At 38.5% G+C, this 24,588-nt stretch overlaps 1 protein-coding gene and 1 non-coding gene across 10 annotated transcripts in view; one reads left to right on the top strand and one right to left on the bottom strand.

Moving 5' to 3' along the window:
• The window catches only part of rbfox3a (RNA binding fox-1 homolog 3a), a 320,348-nt gene that overhangs the window by 38,640 nt on the left and 257,120 nt on the right, over window positions 1-24,588 (top strand). For 8 of the 9 annotated variants that reach the window (XM_058406813.1, XM_058406811.1, XM_058406818.1 and 5 more), the window contains exon 2: window positions 5,225-5,315. The gene's annotated coding sequence lies outside the window, so the exon portion shown is untranslated. Of the gene's footprint in view, window positions 1-4,958; window positions 5,087-5,224; window positions 5,316-24,588 lie in introns of those variants that run through there. The other variant, XM_058406808.1, reaches the window with a different exon arrangement.
• trnag-gcc (transfer RNA glycine (anticodon GCC)) lies at window positions 11,347-11,417 on the bottom strand. The gene has a single exon. It is a non-coding gene; the product is annotated as a tRNA-Gly (tRNA).

Here is a 24,588-nt window from a genome sequence, read left to right as displayed (position 1 = left end):
AGGCTTTGGAAATCAAGATCCATCTTACCTTCCTTGGGGAAGTAAAGCTTCAAGTTAAAATGACGTTAAAACAAACTAAGTTGCTCTGTGTAGCAATCTATAAATGGACCGATGTGATTGTATAAGACCTATTAGTCTCCCACACTGCTGGGCATTGTGTGTATGACAATGGCCTGCTTGACAGAACTGTCACATTCATTGTGTCATGTTGGATTTGGTGGGGAGGGTAAGGAGGAAGAGAATCTCCTACTCATGAGAGTCCACTTTATCTCAGTAATTGGCTCAGTAACGGGGGAAATGCTGTTTGTGTGCTTGATAGCAAGAACAGAATCCACACACACACACACACAAACATACAGTAGCATTTCTTTAAGCCCAGGAAAAAAGAGGCCTGTAGGCGGTTTTCCTTAACCCACCTCGTTACTGTTATGTTTGAGCAGCCGGGGGAGGAAAGCAACTCTTCATTTTGACCTAATTGAGGCATGTATTCCTCTGCTTTCTCAAACTTACCATACTGGGAGGATGTGTGAGTCTTTACATGTGGGAATAAACATGCTTTACCCTATAGGCATTACGCTAAGTGTTATACATGTTGATTTTACTAAGCTGGGGTCACGTATAAATGTCGTGAAAATTTACGCTTGTTTGTGCGTCTGTGCAGTCGTGCATGTGCAAGTACTGGTGTGGAGGATGAGTGTAATTGTGTGTTGGATCTAGTGTTTTGCTATTTCTCTCTTCGGAGGCTGAGCATGTGCTTGAAGAAGTTCAGAGTGAGCCAGAAAGTGGGCGTTGGCCTTACATAAACACACCTATGATGCTCCTTTCACCTTTAGGACCTAATGTTACTTCTGAAACATGCATTCATACATTAATTACTACAACGTGCTTCAAATTAGCCGTGCACCACTGACAGCAAACTGAAATATCTGACTTCTTCTTTAGACTGTAACAAAAGAAGAGATTCTGATGGCTCGAGGCATAGCATATTTCTTTTCTTTTCTTTCTTTTTTTTTTGTATACTTGGCAATTATCTTTGACAGAGGTTTACATATTATAGTTGTCAGCTCTGGAAGGGACAAATAGCAGTGACTCGATGGGATTAGTCTTACATCATGTTAGAACATCCGCCCATGTGGAACAAAAAACCAATTAACATCTGTGTGGAAACATTATTTTAATTAGCCACATTTATTCCATTTATGGCATTTACACATGCACAGCTGGCCTTTTGTAGACTTCTAGTACAAATTTGTGCCCATGTTGTAGAGCCTGCAGTTTAAATCAAATGCGTAATAATAGGCCATAATTTACTATGTACAATAGAATTTTTTTTTTCCCTTCGGTTTTTATGTAATCTTGTTAATTTTGAGCAGGAAGATGAAATTAAATAAGTGGTGGTGCAGGTGTCAGCACTGCCACCTCATAACTCAATGGTCCCTAGTTAGATCCTTAGCTCTGTGTGTCTGTGTGGAGTTTTGTTTATGTAACTCCTCTCCACAGTTCTTCAGTTTCCTCCCACCTCCCAAAAACATGGCAGTAGGTGCACTAGCTACACTAAATTGCCCCTATATGCGAATGTATATGTGTATGTAATAGAGATGAACTGGTATCTTGTATTCCTGTCTCCCACATGGGTTCATGGAGATCTGGACCTAGGTGAGCTTGACCAGGATTAGGCAGAAGATGAAGATGTACGAATAAATCAAAAATTATAGCAGGTCTAGAACAGTAATTAATGAAATTTGAAAGCTATTTCTTTATAAAATTGTGCACCATATTTATATTGTGTCAAGAATTCTATGTGCATTTTTGTGTTTTGGCTTTAGGGTCAAGCTTATTCTTTGTATGTTTCTCCATGCTCCGATTTTGAAAATCCCTGATCATTTTTATGCTCTTTACCTCTTGGCCATGCTGAGGTGAAAAGCTAGTTAAGGTGTGGAGTGTTATCATGATCGTGAGCAGCAGCAGCAGCAGTGGACAGGATGCAGTGCGGGCAGATGCAACTAATTCCCTCTTAAATCCATCCCTAATCCTTTTGTTTCTACACGTCACCAGGCAGGTACCACCCCTATGAGAGCATGCTGTCTTCACTACATTTTACTGTACTCCAGTGAAGGGTGGGTTTTTGCATGTAGGTTATATGAGGACAGAGGTACTGAGAGCTGCGGCGCTGAGAATCAAAGCTCTTTCAGAAGCTGAGAGAATGAAATTTTCAGTGCCGTCTCACTCCACTGGGCTCCAGCAGCAGTCTGGTGGGGTGGAGGGAAAGTGGGGGTGGAAAAGAGGGGGAGTGGTATGTGTATGTGTGTTAGGGGGAAAGGAGGGGTCAAAGTGTGCCATGGCTGCTAGAATCTCTCGAGAACATGTCAGTCTGTGGCAGTGGTCAGTGGCATGGAACAGATTGCCCTCCTAAACCAGAGGGGAAAAAAAAGAACGCCCACACACATTCACACCCTAACAATTACAGCTTCTCCGGTACAGTCTCTAGGCTCTTCAGAGGGCCTGCAGTCACGCAGTCATGCCTGAACTATACTGTACTGGTCACTTTCCCCACAGCATAAAGACCACTTGAGCTGCTAAAGAAATGGCACGAAAATTCTGCCTTCTTTCTCCAACTGCTCCAGGCGTTTGCTGCTTTTGCTGCTTTCGCTGCAGTTGTTGTCAGGCAACTGTCATAAAACGAGCAACAGTTCAAGAAATGACATATGCGCAACCCCTGCATTCATTTTACAGGCGAATTGTTTTTCCCAGCATGTTGCAAAATTCCCAAAAGAAACATATCATCACATCTCAGAGTGGCATGCAACAAAAGACGTGACTATTGGCTAGAAAGGGTGTCAGTTTTCCACACCAATTTATTCCACATTGTTTCATGCATGGTTGTACTAGTTTCCAGCACACACACACACACACACACACACACACACACACACACACATACATTTGTTTTTTATAATCCTTTTTGGCAGGTATGTCCGAACAAGTGAACCTCTAGTTATAGCACACTATCATTGTGGTTGTTCTGAATGTGCTTGTCATTTTTTATTATGCTAATCTAGCTGAAGAATTTAAGCAAAGTAATTGCTCATCTGATTTCAGTCTGAATGTGTGCAGATGTCTGTGGATGTTAAAATAATCAAATATAAATTTTGTTTTGTAAAAGACTAGCTTTTGTTTGTAATTGGTTTAAGGCTGAATTTCTGTAGTATCTTAATTCTCCTCTGGCAAGACAAGAGGGAATGATACGATACCACAGCATGACAAGGTTTTTGTGAAATTCACAATGTTTATGAAGTTATTAGTTATTCTGTGCCACGCATATTGGGGATACTGTATTAGAATGTCTCTTCATCAGCACCAGCCAAATAGCTTCTACATGCTGTGCCTACATCTCTGCGTAACATTATTTTAAATACCTGTCATACAGAGGGTTAAACTGTGAGTCATGCTAACAAGTTCCTTACAGATTACAGCACAAGTAACAGTACAGAAGCTCTTAGCCAATAAAAGTTAATGAGATCTTCAGATTTCTAAGCACAGGTAGAAGCCCATTACCTCAGACTTGTATTATACCACTGGAAGTGTTTCCTGTTCATGAACTCTTTCCTGCACTGTAGTTTAGACTCTGCTGAGGTGTGTATCTTTTGTGTACAGCCTGGAGCTGAAGAGCTTGACGGTTCATTACAGAACTCTGAGAACGTCTTTATTTTTGGATGCTGTGTTGGAGGAGAGGGATTGCGTGAGCTGCCAGGAAGCAGCAAGGGGCGGACACTGGGAGCTAAAGTGAAGCTTTTCTCAGCGCTGCCATCATGTTTTTAGGGGCCGCCTGCCCTAGGGCTGCTGACGCTTGAAGCACTCTGAAGAATGTCTGCTTTGGTCAGGGAAGAGACAGTTCTGTGATATAGTTGAGATAGCTAACAGCTGACAAGTAACATAACTTTTCAGTTAGCTCTTGCATTAATTTACAATGCAGTTAAAGCTACAGGATGTAAGATTCTGGAATTTTGCCTTTCCTGGAAGAAACCTATTAGCAGAACATTTCATAATGTGGGTTGTTCTATATTGTTTTCCACGATGCAGATTAATTTCAAGCCTACAATTGCATATCATACACATTAGCTAGCTAGTTAAAAGTAAAGAGCTGTCTGAAATATTGGATCTTTCACCAAGGCTCTGGTTGTAGCCTAGAGAGAAAGTTAGGCCTAGTCACTTCCTTTTTATTTTATTTTATTTTGTGTATTTTGCTCTCTTTGTAGTTTGTTCCCAGACTTTCAAAAAAAAAGGAAAAAGAAATAAATAAAATAATTGGCACAAACTGGATAGTGTTATCACGCTAGCTTAAACCCACACCAGAAGATAAAAAGACACAGATCAGTTGAGCAGGGCTTGAATCACGCACTCTTGCCAGATATAACTGAATTTGAAACACCTCCTGTTAAACACTAGCTGGCTATCGAGTTTTCCAGCCCAACAACTTCACAAATGGGTTACATTAGAAAATACACATAAAAATCACCTGATTGTCATCTAATACTGTATTCACTAGTTTCCCAGCAAAACCCTGTACCCCTAAAGCTATTTAGCAGAAATAAAAAAAAATCTACAGGTATTTGATCTAATTCCGGGGTCAAGTAAAGCTCTATCATATCATATCTCAAATTGCTAAAAGGATAAACCTGTGCGAGCATCATGAAAATTAATGCCACTATAAAGCTGCCGATAGCCAGAAACAAAGAAGGATTTAGTGTAAGGGCCATACAGGAATAGCAATGGTAAAAGAAATGGTTCAATGAGAAAGAGATGACTCTTTTCTGCACCCAAAAGCTGCCAGAGTTTTTTTTTTATGTCACAAACATCTACAAGCACCAGCCAAGAGAACAAGAAAAAGAGAAAGGAGGAGCAAGAGAGAGAGAGAGAGAGATTATGTGTTAGAGCTTGTCCTCCAGTTTCCTGTGTGGTAGCTACTTCGAAGGAACTACTTCTCTGGACAGTGGTGATGATCAGGGAGTTGCTTCTAGAGGGAACCAGATCATTTTGAGTTTCTTTAAGGACCTTGGCAATACTCAGAGGATTTAATTCAAAGGAAGTATGAACGTATTGTATTGCATTGCAGTAATCCCTAAGCTTTTTTTCTTTTTTTCTTTTTTAAATCAGGTTTTCTAACAGCATTTAATAAATTGCTTGGTTTTTCTAAAATTCAGAAATTTTCTCTTTCTTCTTTTAGAATCTTATCCAGTCAAGACGAAGTTCTGTGAGCTGAAATCCAGGAAGCAGTGGAGAGCATCCAGTCTACACAGTGAAACATTTCTGATCTGGTAGGAAAATCATTAAATAAATGTTCTATAGGTCAAGAAGCTAAATTAGAAAGTTCAGATTATTTACAAGCTCTGATTCATCTGCCAAAAACATTTAAACACCAGCGTCAGCAGCCTGAGAAGTGAAGAGGGTTATAATTGTGTTATAATGGGGATTTTAATTAATAAAAAATAACAACATATGATTAATGTAATTAATAGGAGTGCATATGAAAGCGGGACTCCGCATTTGCAGTATTATTTTATGCAAGAGTGCACAATGGGAAATCACTGGGAGGCAGAAATCGAGCCACAAGCAGTCGGGGGTCCTGAAGACTACTTAGGGTTGGATGACTGATTTGGGTTTCAAATCGACAGCCATTCTTCAGCTTTTGGGAGCCTCCTGGAATCATTTCAAGAAGTCCCCAAATCCCAGTGCTGTAATGAAAGTACTCTTGGAATTGGTTGCCATTTATATTTTCTCCTCCTGATTCTAAATTAGTTTCATATTTAAGTCAATTCTTTTTACTCTGGGAGTTTGCACCAATCGAAAGGAAGCACCAAGGAGGATTTAGTTGCTCAGTCAGAGGGATATGTGTAAGGACGATGGCACCCATACGCACACTTGAGATGCTTAACTAGGCCTGTGCCATGCTGAATCAAGTGCACACATAACTAAAGATTGCTTTCACCTTCAACACTGTTTATGTGTATAACAGGAATATTCTAGATATGCTATATATCCTGTCACATTTCGAAATCAGTATTCTTTCAGGTGTACAATGATTGGTGGGTAAAAGTATGTTTCAGCTATTAAATGGTTGTGTAATGTCTTAGAACTTTTCAGTAAAATAGTGCACAAAGGTTGGAGTCTTGGGTTCACGATGCCTGCGGCAATATTTTTATGTTTCTGAAAGAGCAAGAGATGGGACGGTGACAAAATCATTAGGATGCTGGTCAAGTGTTTGTGTCTGGTGGTTCAGGGCCATGCTTGGCTGCTTGGCACAGTAGGGCAGCCCAGTGGCCATTAAGGCAGCTAGGGTTGGGGGTCAAGGCCTGCGGAGGGCACTGCTACCCCCCCTGTATGGGAGCGTATGTCAGGCTGCACTCCAATGACTACCCTAGGCAGGTGGTCTATGGGGGACAGCAGGCTGGAAGACCAGGACAAATCGGCACACAGAGGCTCATTTCCCAAGCTCAGCATGAGAGACAGAATAGCAACTCGATGAAAAGGGAGAAAATACAAAAGCAAAAGGCTCCCAAGGGCACTAGAGTATAAGTGATGATTTAGATGTTTGTATCATACACATACTATATGGGTGCCTTTGTGGCTTCTCAGAACAACCCGTGCTTCATAAAAAAGGCTGAGTGCTACAGGCTGAAGCACATTTGTATTTAAGTAGACATTATCATGCACAGGCATAATAACATTACCACAAACATAAAACCCTAGGCTTAACAGATATCCTTATTTGTGGATTATAACATTTGCCATAGGGGGTGCTTATTGGGCTCTTGTAGCTGCTTTTAGTATAATACTAATTCATAGACTCTAAATTGCTTGTTTTATTTTTCCTTCCCCCGGACATGGATTTAAACTTCAGGGCAAAGGTTCTTATCACCAGCAATACCAAAAAATTGTATTATATAAACACATTATTTATTTTTCTCATTATTTTATTATTACAGACAAAGTACTTTTTTTTATTAATTAGTACAATTCTGTAATATGTTTCACCACAGGAAGTTATTTTATTGTTTGAAAAAATAAATAAATAAACGGATATAAATACAAGAAACCACTCTACTTCATTCATCTTTGTTTTAGTCCTTGGTTGTGACTGCTTTTGTATTCTATTCCGACTCAGCTAAAGACAGTTTTGCTTGTGATAGTAAGGCTGGATAAGATTGGGAATGGGTGATGGGGTGGTGATGGAGGCTTGAGTCATAGCAGAAACTGCTGAATGGAAATACATTGTTGTATGGACGCCTGTTCTATGTGTGTGTGAAATTAGTTTCCACACAACCTTGCCAAAAAATGACACATGCCCTCTATACATCAGTAGTCAGGCTGACACCTATTCATTTCCCCAAGACCCGTCGGCATGTTTTTAAAAGCCGTTAAAGTGGCATCCATCAGAACAGGAAATTCAGCGTACAGTGGTCGTTCACAGAGCAGCCATCCTCAGAGCCATCTGTGGCTAAAACACTGTAGTGTCAGCCATTCCTGAATGGAGTAAACTATCAATGAGACAGGAGTGTGTCACACAATCAGCCTTTGCATTGTGTTAAAAACAAGAAAACACATTCTCCTGACGTTTTATTTTTCTTTTCCCTCTATAGTTGACCCCACGTAGAGTAAAGCTATTTGATATCATTCATGTACTTTTACAAACTGACCAGTGGAATGTGTGGATAAAGCATACTTTCCATGCATGGTTATATTAAATGTTACAAAGAAATTGAGCTTGCTTTATTTTTTTTGTCCCTTATAGATTAGCTGTCCCTTATTTTCAATTTGACTGCAACACTGAAAGCTACTGGAGTTTTCTTTTTTGTATCTCTAAGGCATTTTTATTTGTTCAATGTGCCATCTAGTGCACAAAACCTGATTACTTCTCATAAAAAAAGATACTTATACATACATTTATGCATTAGCAGCAAATAACACTGTGTGTCTACAGATGTGTGGCTAAGTGCAGAAGGTAGAAATTGTTCATGACTTTCTGGTACCCATGAGGCCACATTCCTTGTCAACTGCTGCCAAGTAGATCCACACTGCAGTATATTCCTCTATTTAAATGTCCACACAGAACAGATATAACTAGCAGCCTCATACACACACTAATACACACATGCCCATGAAGATGAGGCCCACTCACTCAGTATGGCTTGCAGCAACAGCCTGTTCCGCTGGCAGCCCAACTGCTGACGCCGTCACCTGTCTTTGTGGATGAAGGTGATTGTGTTAGCACAGTCGTGCCGGGAAGCTGGCACTCCTCACCCACATTTGTCCTCAGAGAGAGGTTGTGGACTGGAGTAGAGGAAGTGTTGACTGCACTTTCGCTCTTTAATTTTCTAACTCCTTCTGTGTGGATTAGAAGCCAAAGCCATTGATTTAACTTTTACCCAGCTCTATAATTCATGGAGGTGGCCCGAAGTTAATCTGAAACAAATTTGTGAACTAAGTATAAAAATTCTTCTTCCCATTTATTGTTAACCTAGATAGCCTTGTAATACTATGTTCATCATTATTGGTGTGCTACTGCACATGCAGAACATATTTTGAGCAAACAAGTGTTGGGTTTTTTGTTTGAGAGATAATCACAGTCAGCCTACAGTGGCCATTTTTTTATCCTCCTTAATTGTATTCCAAAATTCAAAGCCTCCCAGATGTAGTGTAATAGGGATATGTGCTGCATCTAACAAACCGCCTCAACCCAAAAGCTCATTAGGCAAAAATGAAACCCTGGCATTTGGTGCTTCGGTGTTAAGTTGTAAACACATTAAAATTGAATTGCACCTACAGGCTTTGAAGATGCATTTTTTAATTTGCAATTTGCCATTTTTAGGCTCATTCTGTAATAAAAAATTTAATTTATTAAACAATTTCACTTAATAAATATGTTTTTAATTGTAAATTAAGTTAATGATATGATTGTTATGTAGCACCAACCACAAATTATGAACTGTATGAAGAGGCATGAGCCCCTTGATTGTATATAGAGCTTTGCAGCGATATTATATAATAATATTATCTTACATAAACCTAAGAATGTTTTATATTAGTAGTATAATTTGTGTAATGGGTCTTTCTAAATATCACGGAAGAGTGTAGGGCCTGTCTTTTTGCTTTATAAATAATTTCATTTACTTAGGCATTTACTTTTTTTCTTTTCTTTTTTCTTTCTTTTTTTTTTTTGCAACTTGAGGCTCAAATGTACATCATCAAGTGTAGCTGTATGCTGGCATGAGCTTGTTTAATTTTTTAAGAGACAATCTGATTGGGAGCAATTAAACCATTGGAAGTTTATGAAGTCCCTGTTGTGTGTTTTGGGATCATGTTGTTGCATGGCACTTAACAGATGTTCTGACTAGAGTGTTGTTTGCAGTCCTCATAGCCTCATTTTATGCACCCCTTTTACAGCTACAGAGCCCGTGTTTACGAGCACAAGTGTTTATGGCAACAATTTTTATGCAAGTGTTCCAACAAAATACGCAATATGAGGACTGACGTTCTCGCTTTTCCACACAGCAGAGAGTAATTTAATTGGGCAGAAATGTGCCTTTGGCAGGAGCCAGACTCAACAAAAAGGCTGGGAGAAAGGCCTGGTTCTATTTCAATTAAACACAACACGAGATATACCTAAAACTAATATAGATGTCTGGAGTTCTGCCTACAGATACTATGAGTTGACAGGGATTTATGCAATGCCACAAGCTGTAGGTTTTATTTGAAAAAAGTATGGTTATCTTTAGAAACTTTTTCCTGGGGAAGGGCTGCATTGGAACATTATTGACATCATCCATTTCCATCCCTTTTCCCTTATTGGCAGCACTGTCCCCTGGGGCTTGTGCCATATGGGCGGCTGTGAACGGGCAGCGGGAACAGGGGAGTAGACGCCGGCTATAGTGCTCTTCGTTGGCACAGGTGGTATGTGGCACATGCTTAGGCCAACATATCCAAGACAGTGCTGCTTAGTCAGCCCACTTTCTCTCCTGAAGAGCGTAAGGCCCTCACACAGGGCTCAGAAAGATGGTGCCAGCCCACACCCACCTGCAAACTGGCACCACAGAATGGGGGCAGGCTGAAATGCTCCTTTCAATGACCAAAAAAACCCAACACTGGCTTTCTCATGTACTTTATAGGACTTAACAGTTTACTCCATTTTGTTTAGTCCTCAATTTGTAAAAAAAAAAAAAAAAAAGATGTCGCATTGAGCCAAAACCCATGAATCAAGCCAGGACACATTTAGAATGTGTGTATACATATACTACAATATTTTGTTCAGTCACACATTGATCCTTTATGCTGAACCTGGCATGTGCTTTGCGCAGATACCATTAAACAGTTCTGATAAGGAAGAATGGTACCTCACAGTTTTGCTTGTAGTCTGCACATTAACAAGCAGAACACTTTGCCAATTGAGTCGTCCCTCTTGCAGCGTGCGCTCATGCCATTGCTCGGGGGCAAATTTAGACATCACTTTTTATGTTCCCTCTACTCCTTAGACACCTCCACTTATGAACCCTGCATACAAATGCATGGAGGTGTTGTCCTGATTGATGGCAATTAGCATTTGGTAATGATAACAGATGTTTGTGGTGCCAGGAGGCTGATACCTGCTGCCCACTCTGCCATCTGCCATGGGCATCAGGGGCCTGGCACAGAGGCTGGCTGGCAATAGGTAGCAGGGAGGGGATAGAGGGAGGAGAGAAGGAGGAGTGGTACAGTGTAGTCCTCCCATCTATTTGAATTGAAGAGCTTCATTGCAGGGTGCATCCTGTGTGAGCTGCATTACCTCATGCTTGGTACACTTGGATAGGACATTCCTGCTCTGTGGCATGACTTCTTTATTTTGTGCCCCCTAAGGTTTCATTCAGTGGTGTGTAGGACTTAATTTTTGTAGATGCCTATAAACCAGGAGTGGAACACAATGCCACTATGTGTATCTGTTTACTGCTCCAAACATCTGTATCTTGATTTGGATTTGACCCAGAAGTGGCATAAACCGAAAAGTTTATAGTTGCTTGAATAATAAGTCATTCATAAAATATGACAACAAATAACAATTTGCAGAACAAAACTCTACCAAACCTCCTAAACCTTTACAGTTCCCCAACCTCACCTGCTAATCAGATGCTCTGTGGATCTTTCTAGTAAGCTTTCTATCTTATGTGAATGAGCAAGCTATCTAACTATCTTTCAAATCTTTCGAATGAATGAAATGGCCTTTATTTGTCACATATACATTACAGCACAGTGAAATTCTTTCTTCGCATATCCCATCCTTGGAGGTTGGGGTCAGAGTGCAGGGTCAGCCAAAATCTTTGCATTGGCCGAGAATCGAACCCGGGCCTCCCGCGTGGCAGGCGAGAATTCTACCACTGAACCACCAATGCTTAGTTAAAGTTGTGGAACTGCAAAAGAACTCAAATAACTATTGTCTTTAGTTGAGAACAATAGCCACCTCATATAGTTCATCAGAATTAGTATAGTTTTTGGGATCCAGAAAGAAAAGTTTGTTAGATTTCTGAACATGCTATCAGAAAGAACTTCAAAGCTGGGATCCAGTGCTGATGTGCATCAAAATGGTGTCTGTTAAGCTCCATTATGTTATTATATCTGAATGTATTTCTGGAAAGATTTTCTTTTAATAATGCTGAAGAATGACCAAAAGCAGAAATATGCTGCCCTGTGTATGCACACTGTGGCCTGTGTGGGCTATATGGAGCAGCTGCTCTATAAATAAAACCATATTTCTTTTGTATATTTCAGGTCAGTTTAAATATAAATATGTTTTTATTTTAGACCTCAGTAAGGAAGTGTTTAGGTCAGGCTACTGGAGAAGGCCAATAAAGATGCACAGAATACCGCAAGAAAAAGAATACTGCGTCTTCTATTCTGTTGATTTCTAAATAATGTATTCGTATTCAGTGACCTTTCTACTGTAAAACTTACACGATGTGGACTGAATATCAATAGTTTATTAATAAAGGTGCAATTTGTGAGTAATTTGATATGACACATCTTTTGTGGTTTGGGTTTTGTATTCTAATATGTTTGGTTTGGAATTAAACAATAAGCAGTATGTGATATGTAGAACATCAGTTTTAATTTAATGGTATACTTCTCCACCTGAGTAAACAATATAGTAATCAAAAGCACTTTGGTGTTAAGCGAACCTATCAATCTATCTATTCATCCGCCGCCACATATCATAAACATGACTGTAAATATGCATATTTGCAAATGTCCATAAAGTATAGTATTATTATATGGTCACTCTATATTCAGTGAGCTTTCTTCAAACAAAAGAATTGTTTCTTCGAACAATACAGCATAGGTTTAAAAAACAACAACAACAGATATTTCCCATTTTTCCCATTCTCTTTCAATAAGTTGGTCTTTCATAGAGCACTGGTAAATGTTGACCCTTAACATATAGACTATAGTTATAGTTATAATTATATACCATATATACTTTTAGTTCTTCTGTTAATCATGATATTCAGAATGAAAAAAATAAATACTTAATGTTTTATTGACGGTATTTTATTTTTTTTTTAAATTCCATTCACATAGTTTGCTTGTATTATTTATCAGCAGTTTGTTTTGTATATACTAGGAATTAGCAATGAAACTCTGAGTACTGAGGGTGACTTCAAATTGACTTTGGTTCATTTACATTTCTCTACATAGAATGTAAACTGACTCGGTAAACATGCTTTACTTCAGCCGTCACTCAAAAATGTAATTAGGGAACATTATTATTAAAAAAAATGCAAACAAATAAACAAACCTTGAGCGGAGACATACAGATGAGGTTGGAAAGGATGATTAATAGTGTTAATAAGACACAGCTGAAATGTGAGTGATGGCACCACAGTTAAGTGGATGAAGCCTGTGCCCTAGCACACTTAATACGTTGTTGGATATTGCACAGTATTGGTGTAAATATTGACACTGGGAAATTGAGTCCACATGGATGAGAGTCCATGGCATGACCTTCGATGAGTGTAGCTCTCCCCCCACCACGTCTGCCATAAATGTGATCATTTTCTGGGTGTATTGAGGAAGACTAGAAAACTTGTATGTGCTCTATTCAACCTGTCCACGCTAAATGGAAGGTGTGAACCGCTTAGAGCTTTTTACAGAAGTCACCAAAGGATGCTGATACCTGTAACCTCTCTGGATAATATAGTCAGTTTTGCTAGATTTTACAAACTGCTATGGCTTCAGGGGACAGTCTCCTAGGTGCTTACAGGATCACATAACAAATGACTGCCATCTCTAATCTAGGAATTACAGTGAAGTGACACAATATGTCTTGAGCATTGGTGGAACAGGCAGTGACTAATTTAATCTTGTAACATGAAGATTATTTTTGATTGGAATAGAGTTTGATCTGTTTGTACCTTTAATTTGGCTCTAACTGGCTGACATTTTCACAGTATTTAATAAAAGCTGCACTCAATTCATGGCCGGGTGACAATCTTTTATTTACTCGGTGTGGATAAAACCATTAATTCATGGTAATTAATGAGTGAAGTGTGGAGGGCGCGGGTAGAGCCGCATCCGCTGGGAGGCTTGAGGGAACAGACTCATTCATCTCGATTAGACACACTTAGCTTCTGTCTCCCTAGTGTGGCTTTTCCATTTTAATATCATCTCGCTGCTTCATCCCTTAACACAGTGTCCTCCAATCAACTGAATCTAACCAGTAACTATATGCCTGAAGACCAGGCAGCCCAAGAGAGCCATATAACTACTTGTATGTTGGATATGCTTTCTCTCATAAAACACGATGATTGATTTCACCAGCCTTTCTCCTGCCTTTAGGTTGTAGGGTTCAGGGAGAAGCTTCATGCTGACCTCAGTGTCAGGATATGGATCAAGTTAATGGTATCCCTGTGACTTGTTGCAGATTATATGCAGGCAAGAAGAGAGTGCTTTTTTCCCTCAAGTCAATGCAAAATTATTTATATAGCTTTTGTAACAATGAAAAGTGCCTCAAGGCAGCTTCACAGAGGAGCGGAAACAAAAAAACAAGTTACATGAACAAAAATCAAGATAAGCATTAATATACTGTACGGTAATGACATCAGGTGATGAAATCTGTTTAAACATTAATAAAGTGCATAATATAAAGACCAATCGAAAAGTTAAAATAGGAAAGATCAAATAATGAATTAATAAACTATGTTACACTATGTGAGACAAGGAGGTTTTTTGAATCTAGCGTTGAAACAAGATTCAGGAAGCTCTCAAGATTCAGGAAGTTATTTCCATGAAAATGCTGCTCTGATAAATAGATAATGTATAAAGTTTGACTGCACAACCCTTGTGCCACTTTGAGCCCTAAAGAACAGTTGCAGTGGTGAGAAGACATAATTTGACAAGACATGCCAATTAACACCTTCTCAAGGCATCTGCTACATATCCTTAGCTAATGGTGTCTGGGAATGAAGATGGTTTTTCAAGGTCTCATTCTTCAGTCGTAGCATGGACGTTAATTACATGAATCTGGTGCCATCCAGGAATTTGCATCTCTTGAGAAAACCAGAGTGAATGACTACATAACAAATTCATGCTGTTAGAGAATCCATGTCCTCTGTAATTTAAGTTTTAAGCTGTGGTGCAAGGATCATTATAAAAGCAAGAATGGCTAAACGTAATATTTTCTGATCTAGTTATAATCCTAAATATCAGTCTTGGTTTTCTCAAATATGCTGATACATTTTGATAGATTCACATTTTTACCAAAAGAAATTACATCCACACACTGCAATCAAAGCAGCTGCAATTCATGACAGATAACCAATCAGCTCTAATATATAGCACACACTGAGAACTGCTCTGTCAGGAGAATTGGCAACCTACGTATTAAAATTCGAGATGTGTGTAAAGTTGGCTCAGGCCATGGCTTGTGGTTTAGGGTCTTTATTGAGATTCTGCACAGGTCCAGGGACCAATCTTCAGAGCTGATTTATCTGATGTTTTCTAAACAGTTGACAGGGGGAACAGATTCATCTAGGCATTAAAATACATTGGTGGCATCTAGCAGGTTCCAGGAAGAGACCTGATCGTTGCCGTGCTACGGGGCCACCATTATCTTTATTAGAACACCAATCACGGATTTCTCCTACAAAATATGCCCATCCAGCACACCAACCATACAGCAGTGGGCACAGGCTGTTATTACGAAGAATGCTCCAGAATTATCGGTTCATTTATTCCAATAAATCATATTTTGAAATTGTAATAAGGTAAACTCAGATGTTACATGCTCACCTTGCGACCCAAGAAAGAGCCAATTTTCCAGGTTAGAGCGTCTCAGCATCTTTCCTCAGGAAAATGTTAATTTCAGAGTCTACATTCTGATGTAAATTTATAGAAACCTGCCAGAAATATTAAACAACTGATGTGTAAAGTCTTTTTGACAGTCAAGCAAAACTTAAATATAAAATCTTTGACTTGACATATATGCAGAGTTTTGTGGTAAATGCAAATTGATGCACTTTTGGATGTACATCAGTTCACTCTCTTTGCAAAGTTGTTATTTTTGTTCGATCAGGCCAGCTTGTACCTAATTCCATAAAGAAAAGCGCAGTGTCAGTTTGAAGCAAAGGAAGGTCTTTTTAATATGAAACCTAATCCGGAAATATCTTGGCAGCGCACCCTGGCTGGTCTTTAATGTGTGGTTCAAATCCATGCCGATAGCGCATTAAAGCTCTCCTAGAAATGGCAACTGTCTGCTATAAGCTCAGCTTTTCTGTTTCAAAGTTTTCACACTACAACAATGACAAAGGGGCATCATATTGTCTTGCAAACACATGTTCCAGGATAGGCATCTTATCACAGCACTCCAGACCCATGTAAACACAAAAGCACTCTCTTTCGTTCCCTCTCCATCTCTTTCTCCCCTATTCTTTCTCACCTTCCATCCATCGCTGCCACTAATGTGAATCTGAAGCCTTAGCTCAGTTCCGATTCAGCATTTAGGTGTGCGTGAATATGTACTTGCATGTGTGTGCGTGCTAGTGTGTGTGTGTGTGTGTGTGTGTGTGTGTGTGTGTGTGTTAGTTATAGAAGCTCACTTACTTGCTTCCCCCTCAATCTGCAGGGCTTTGTTTGTCCAACACTTGTGTGACAGAGCAGACTACACATGCCTATTAGGGCATTTGTGCACTATGGGAGATTAAAGCCTCTACATTTCTTTTAAATGAACTCCTCTCACATTCCTCCCACCCACTGCACTGGAGTCTGGGTGTGACAGTCCCTCTCTTTGCCAGCTTTAACAGACAGTGATCGATTGCAAATCAAGGGAAAGCACTAGCTGTTTCTTTGGCAGAAAATGAAATAAAGTTGCCGTTTATTCTGTATAGCATTGCATGAAATGTATGATATGCACAACTGCACTCCTACTGTATATACAACTGAATATACTGGAATATCTTCCCAACTAAATTCTAGATGCTGTTCTTGATTTTTCTGCTTACTTTAAGTGGCAGCGACTGTACATGCAAACCAAACACTGTTGATTTTTGGATTGTTGTGCTTTCAAAGTGGAAATCCACTATAATGATTTGAGGATTCCTCTGATTTTAGGCCCCGTGTCACCTTTAATTATCCTCAAAATGAACCCGGAGAAAATCTGACAGCTTACATAAAATATGCACAATAACACTTTTATATGTTTTTTTTTTTCCTTTTTGACATTTTATTGTACTTTACCATGGACTAGGAGTCATACAGAACTTTGACTGATGGACTACACTATTTATCTTGGGGATTTAATCATAAATTGTGTAGTAATTACATTTTACAAAGAGCAATTAGAGAGCCAGGTCTAGCTATTTAATCTATCTCAAAATTCCACCTGATGGCTTGATTTTCATTATCAGTGGGCGATAATGAGAAGGAGTGTCTGCTCTCTGTGTCTGCATAAAGACAATCAGTCCCCACTGATTTTACTTCATTCATATCCCCCAAATCGGTCTCTCTCCTTTTCTAGATGTGTGTGTGTCTTTGATTCTGTTCCACTGTGGATTTCTCTTTTCGAATAATTTATCTCCTTTCTCTAATTTACTGATGTTAAAACAGGGATAAAATTAACAAAATAATGACTTTCTACCTCTGTCTATTTCCAACCTCTGACATGAATCGTCTTCTACACAAAGTAAGCAGAACAGTTTATATTTGGACTTTGCAAGTTGAAGTACAACAAACACACACTAATTACAGAAATAGGATGTGATTAAAGTAAGATTTGAGAAGAAGGTCAGCGCCTTAGCTCGGCCTGTAGTACATTAGCATGGATTGCGGTGATTTTGTTTAAACAGATCAAGCACAACCCTTCATTTTACAAACAGTGGGTATACATTATTCAGTTCTGCCCACACATACAAATCTCCATACTCCTCGACTAGAGCTTATACAATAACTATTCATGATTTTGCCTTGAATGCTTGAATTTCAACACCATTTATGCAATATACCTGAACCATCAAAACCTAACACGGTAAGCACAGCAGCCGCACTAAAGCCCTGTAACTGCAATACATTACCATACATTAAAACTCCAATTATGCTTGGATTAAAATGTATTACCATATTCTGTTTTGTGTATGGCATTACGCATAAGAAAATATTAATGTGTTCAGGATGTTAATTATTACAGCATTGGTCTTAAAAATACACTTTTGATTAAATGCTTTGTGAGCGTATAATTCTAGAAACTAGATATAGTGCAATTTTAATTTTATTAAGTGTTACAAATTTAAAACATAGTAGTAATGGAAAATATAACACTGTTGTATCCAGGGCTTATGTGTAGCATAGGACACTACTATAATCGAGGTTTTTAGAAGTTTTCTTTTTAATGTTTGTTTTTGATCAAAAGTTAAATAACTATTTCAGATTTTGCGGAAATGAAATGAAATTCCTTTTTGCCTTTTTGCACATTCTGCACTGTACTGGTCAGACATTACATCCACATTTTAGTGTATATTCTGCACGGCACTACAACTGTATTCTGTATTTTTCTTTACCTATCCAAATTCTCTCTTAACTTCATACATTACTACACATTGCTATTTACCAGAACTTGTATACCAGACTTGTATATTCAAGTGTATTTTCCTTCTTGCTGTAGGAGCTTTGCAAATTAATAAATTCTCTTCTCTTTGATACTTTATTCCCTGATAAGACTGTGTAGCCTGTGATTTGACAATAAATACAAATACAAACACAGGAAAAATCAAAGGAAAAAAAATGATTAATAGTCATTAACAGTCTGAAAAGGGAGCATATACATTTTAATTACAGAGACTGGACCTTGCATATTCTCTCAGTGCCTGTGCCTGTTGGTAGCATATTGTGTTTTCTTAAAGAATTGGTCCCACGCTAAACTGAGGATAATATGCTACAGTGTGAACAGACACCATACGGCATGCCTGCCCCATCCATCTCCCCAGTTTGAAATTGCTGTTTATTAATGCGCATGCCTGTGTGTGTGTGTGTGTGTGTGTGTGTGTGTGTGCTTTAGAGAATGTTCATAAGAGAATAAGAGAAGCAAAAGGAGAAATAAGTGCTAACAATGTTTCTCAGTTGTAGTACAGCAAAGCTGTGTTGGAGCATTCTTCCCTGCTGTGATATTGGGAAGGTGCTATGACAACCGAGATTCATTGAAGGTGATTCCAGAGATATGAGTGTGTGCTGGGTCGTTCTTTACAGTGCAAATTAATTTTAAGGGTTTACTCTGACAGTAAAGGTGACCAGCCATCAGATGAAGGAAAGAAGGCCTGCTAAAATGCTATGAGTGTATTTCCTTGGAGGTTTCTAAAGACAACCAATAGCTTTTTCAGAGATAGTAGGCTTGATGTGGTGTGCTTTCACTGGCCTGTGTTTCACCTCATGGCTGATATGCACAGTTTCAGCTGCTTTATCTAGTCTGATTGTAGTGAAGGACAGGTAAAGTCTAAGCTTACAGTGTACACACTATGGTTTTCAGATCTCAATGTTCCCATTTGTTCCACATTTTTATCACTGCTCCTTCCAGTACAAGAAAGGATCAAGGGACCTAACATCTATTTGTGTCTCTGATTGAAGACACATTAAATTAACAGAATTAACCTGTTTAATTTCTAAAACCTAGTCACTGAATGCAAGATCCTGGGTTATTCTTCACTGTTGCTTTTGCTTTATTATTTTTACCCAGACATGCAGACAGAAAATATGTCAACCCTGTTTTTTCATGCTGCCATATTCTTATCTGTGTGATGGTCTTTGACACATCAGTGTCTACATCTAATAGTGCTCTTGTGTGTCCTAGTATGTTGCTCTTATTTTTCACAATACATAAAACATCACCCTAATGCTCTGGATCACTGTCTGATTTATTCATAATTTTCAGCATCATGGTAGTTTATTTTACTTGCATTGACACTCCTTTGCTCAACATGTGAGAAAATAACAACGCACTCCAGATGCAAATGTGGAATCAACTCTTGATGTTTTGGTAGCTCTCTTGTGCATAAATTAACCATGTAACAACACAATAACAACAGGCCACAAAGCCTGAACAAAATATTTGCAGTTTCCTTAAATATACTGTGATGTCTATAACTTTCTCACACTATACAGGCAAATATATTTGGATTAAATAAATATGTTTGAATTTAGTCATTGTTTCATTTACAATCTAATACACTGGGCTATAGTGCCAAAGCAACAAAAATGGGTTGAGAGAGACAGAGAGAGAGAGAGAGAGAGAGAGAGGAAGAAGGGGGAGTGAAAGGAACCCCCTGCTGAAAAAAACCCAGTCATGGAAGAGAAAAAATTTGATTAAATCAAAAGGGAATGTGTGTCTAGCTCCAAAATATAGAAAATGAATGTAATGCAGTCAGCCAAAGGTGCTATTGCTTACAATGTCTCTGGATATTGTCATTACTTGTGCTTTTTTTTTTCAATAAAATAAAAAACCCTTAACCTAAACATAAAGAACTATGTGCTAGAGACACTATCTAACCTATTTAAACAAACAAACAAAAATGAACCAAAAATACACTTTCCCCCAAATCCTGATCTATGAAGACAAGTGCATGGAGAAGCATCTAGTGGATGGAAATGTCCCATGTATTGTTTGAAGAAGTACTTCATGTGACCAAATACACACTTTGTAAGATTCACAGTAAGGAAGCAATCTGAAAGCAAGCAAAGATAAGGTACAAAGGTGGCTGCTACAGATATCTGTAAAAATATCAAGGTAGTCTTTACAATTTTACACATCAGACTGGACATGATTCATCAATCACTGAGATGTAGAGCATTTTTCAAACCAAGTGGCATAACTTGATATTGTAGAGATGTGTCTGGTGTTGAACACAGAAATAATGAACGCACATTCAGTAGAACTTTCCAGTATTTTTATTTATTTTTTAAATACATCTAGATAACAGTACTTGCATTACACAGTCTTACATACCTTTATTCAAGAAATAGGAAAGGGTCAGTGCCGGTTATAAGCCTTTATATAAGATATGGAGAGCTGAAAGATCTGGTCAGGATTAGGAACTAGTAAGCAGAGTGATCATGGACTAGAGCTAGTTACAGCAAGCCCATTCTCAACCAAATAGTCTGTTTACCTTTTCTTAATGGAATATCTGGGAGGAATGACATGGTAAGCATTATGTTTGACAGGAGGAATATCACCAAATTAATGTCATATTTGAGGACTGCAGTATGAGAAGATGTCTCAGCAAAGAGAGATTAATGTTTTTCTATGAGACTTATTAAGTCACCTGATTCCGTCAAGTGTGCAAGTTTGGCCTGAATACATGTGAGAGATTCCAAATTTGGCAAGCAAGCTCTATCTATGCTGAGACCATCTGAATCAGGAGACTTGGATGCTAACACATTCACAGAGGTGGCAAATGCTGGAGAGGCAGGTGGAGCTGGAGAAGAGACATCTAATCTGGAGCAAGAGGAATAAAGCATCAGCATATTGACATACACTGATATATAAAGATGTTCTTGTCCTATTAGGGGTCTTCATTATGAAGTCTGTATCACTCAAAATAGATTAAATAATTCAAGAACCTAAAATACTGAAGAGTCTTATAAGGACAGTGAAACAAGAGCATCATCACTTACTTGGAAAGAGTACATCAGACTTTTTTTTTAATCAAAGAAGCTATATAATAGAGAGCATCATCACAAATAGTATGCAGGTGCTCAAGAAGAGAACTACCATAATCTAATCTAATTCTATTTTAGGAGTACTTGAGGACAACATCTCTTTCTATAGCTCACAAACAGAGTGCTAGCAAAACATGACCTTATCTCAATCCAGTCAAAATGTGTACAGTCTCCTGAATGGCAAACAACAATAATGAAATTCCTTCATCACAGTTTTTCTGACCAGAAACATGTCTGCTGTGTGACGCCAATGTTTAATGGAATCTTTCCAGCATCTCCTATAATTCTGTGTGGTAAGCTCTAAGAACCTTAAGTTTAATGTTCAGTTGCTCCATTATATTTTTGAAGGGTTCAGACATAAAATTTGAGTCATGGTCCAACTAAATGGATTTTGAAAAACTGAGTCATACAGGGCTGCATGGTGTCACAAAGAGGAAGCACTGCTCCATCATAGCTCCAGAGTCCTAAGTCCAACTCTGCGCTCTGGCTACTGTGTGCTGTATGTTCTCCTCATATTCACGTGAGTCCCTCAGCATTCTCTGTTTTCCTCCTGTCTCCTAAAAAACTTGCAGGCAGACAGATTGATTGTAAATGTGTGAGTGGTGCCCAGCAATGGTCTGGCATCCCATCCAGGGTAAACGCTCCAGCTTTATGCCAGTGTTGCCAGGATTTGCTCCAGATCCACCATGACCCTGCTCAGGATAAAGCAGTTACTGAAGTTAAATGATTGAAAGTAATAGAGGACTTAATAAGTATCTTTATGATAGCATGGGACTTGATGGTATGCAGGTATATGGCTTCAGGGTACTGAATGACAGAACACATTATGGTTAGTAAATATTTATGACCAGACTTGGTTCGATGGAGGTTGAATACACAATCTATTCAAATTCTTAAAAGCTTTATTCAGAACTGGAATATGCTATGTGGGAGCTGGGGGATAACCAAGTTAGGTTGTCCTGCAGCTTGTCAGACATAAATGGCAATTATTCTTTGGATGCAGCTGATTGAACAGAAAGCCTAAAAGAAATGTTTTCAAAATAAAAAATAAAAAATCTTCATACCATGATTGACCAGAGAGTTCATGGTTTTGGCCAACATTTAATTCTTGCTGTCCAAATGATCTGGAAAATACATGCTTAGAATTTTTGGGGTATTTCACCTTCACTGTCAAAGATATAAGATGCACAAACCTGAGGTACCTTTGACTTATCAACAGTAACCACAATACACTTAGACAGTGAAACATTGCTGGAATTGAGCAGTCCTCTTCCAACACCCCACAGTTTTTTTTACAGATCTTCAGATGTAGTTTTAGCTTTTGGAGCACCGAGAGGCTCAGGGAGCAGCTCACTATTTTCAAACACAGGATAATTGTTACACATTAAGGATTACAAAAATTCTCTGCTCTTTTCATTTAAAGAGCTTGGGCATGACTCACCACATTTACTCCAAACTGAAGTAACAGTTTCTTTAACCCATCTCTTACAACAGGTAAAGATAAAATATTTCTTCCTCCTAAGTCATTATGCAAAATAAATGAAATTCCCTTAACAGCCAATAACAGACAAAATGGCTTTTAGTTCAGTGCCGTGAACTTAAAGATCCAAACCACAGCTTCCAAAATACACCTTCCAGAATAAATGTGCTGCTCTTGTATCTCTTAGAATGCACAGGGTTTTTTTTTTTTGCCTTGAATTTATATCAGATAGCAAAAGTACACCATCTGCAATAAAAGGTTCAAAGGTGAAATGGACTGATGCAAGTGAAAGTGATCTGACCGGCCATGGAAAATGAATGGGCAGGACTGTGAAGCTGCTGAATAAGAATCCCCCCCCCCTATCTCTCTCTCACACACACACACACAAATACATCTTCACGCAATGTTTCCCCCCACTGCGTTCTCCCTCACTGCATTCCCTCACACGGTGAAAATCACTCAGCAAGATTTTTCTGTAGTCTTCAGTGTTACAAAGAAAACTGTGGTAATTTTATTCAGAAGTGGTATTAGTGGTATCATTTTAGGTAAGTAAGGTTTAAAGTGTGATGATAATTCGAGTTCCTAAACAGTATATCTCAACAATAGGTAACAATTGCAATTAAGACCAATTTTGATCACAAACACCAAAGAAAAGACTTGAAAAGCACAAGAGTGAGAGATTTCTTTTTTCATTTTTCCTTCTATTTCTTTACATCCTTCTTTACGTCACAGTATTGACATAAAAAGTGTAATAGAGTGTCTTGTGCACTGGCTAATGTGCAATGGCAATGTTCATACTTTTAGCAAAATTCTAACTTTTAAACTGCCTTTATTAACCGTATTGAGAACATGAGTGACTTGATATATATATATATATATATATATATATATATATATATATATATATATATATATATATATATATATATATATATATATATATATAAAAACTTTATTAAACACAGATTGACTAAATAGTACTTTTCTGTCAAAGGAGACCAAAAAACCTCTTCATTTTTGAATGATCATTCTTGCATGTGCAGGTTGAATAGGTGTGTGTGTGTGTGTGTGTGAAAAAGAGAGACACAGGAGAGCCACTATATCTGCAGCAGCTCTTGCTCTGGGCTTGCTGGGTGGTAATAATCAGGAGCTGGTGGCTGTTCTTGACCTGTAATTTCCCTGATCTGTGATGCCTGCACTGCAAGTAATTAACGTCCTGCTCCATGCTGCCTTCCCATAACTCTCTACTACTATACTTAAGTGTCCTTGTTCATACTTACTGTCTATGGATTCCTCCTGCTGAGTGCACTTGGTAGCCATGGAAAGCAGATTGTGTATCTGTTTAAGTTAATAAAATGCTCTTCATGAGCATGACTGGAGTCCATTAATCTTCATCCTTTTGCATTTTTCTCTAACATTACAGAGTTAAAATGCCCTCTGTAATATTTCATTCTGATATTCATCAGATTGACCCCAAACGGCAATCAACAGCTAACTGAGAGTCTGCGATTGAATGGATGTTTTCATGACTTTCACCTCAGTGACAAACAATCTTATGATGTGCGAGTGTTTTTTCATAGTAAGCAAGTTTCACTCCAAAAGTTGCTGGGATTATAATCATGTATTGCCAGAACTGTGGAAGCTCTGTTTCTGTATGAGTACTTTTACCTTACTTTGCCTGAAGGGAGCCTGTGGAGAGTCTCAACTTCTGAATTCTGTTATGGTTCATGGTGGATGATTACATTTCAAATTTGGATTCAGATCTTGTTTCTCAACTTTTATGGACCTTTTACACAAGATTGAGTGTGTCTTGCCTGGCTTCGGTAAAATTGCTCCAGGGTGAAGCCAACTCACATATAAAGCAGCACTAGAATATAATGAAGTCAGTACTA

The sequence above is a fragment of the Hemibagrus wyckioides genome, linkage group LG13, assembly GCF_019097595.1.
Source record: "Hemibagrus wyckioides isolate EC202008001 linkage group LG13, SWU_Hwy_1.0, whole genome shotgun sequence".
Classification (NCBI taxonomy): domain Eukaryota; kingdom Metazoa; phylum Chordata; class Actinopteri; order Siluriformes; family Bagridae; genus Hemibagrus; species Hemibagrus wyckioides.
The sequence above is the reverse complement of the archived record's forward strand: the minus strand, read 5'-3'. Positions and strand labels throughout refer to the sequence as shown.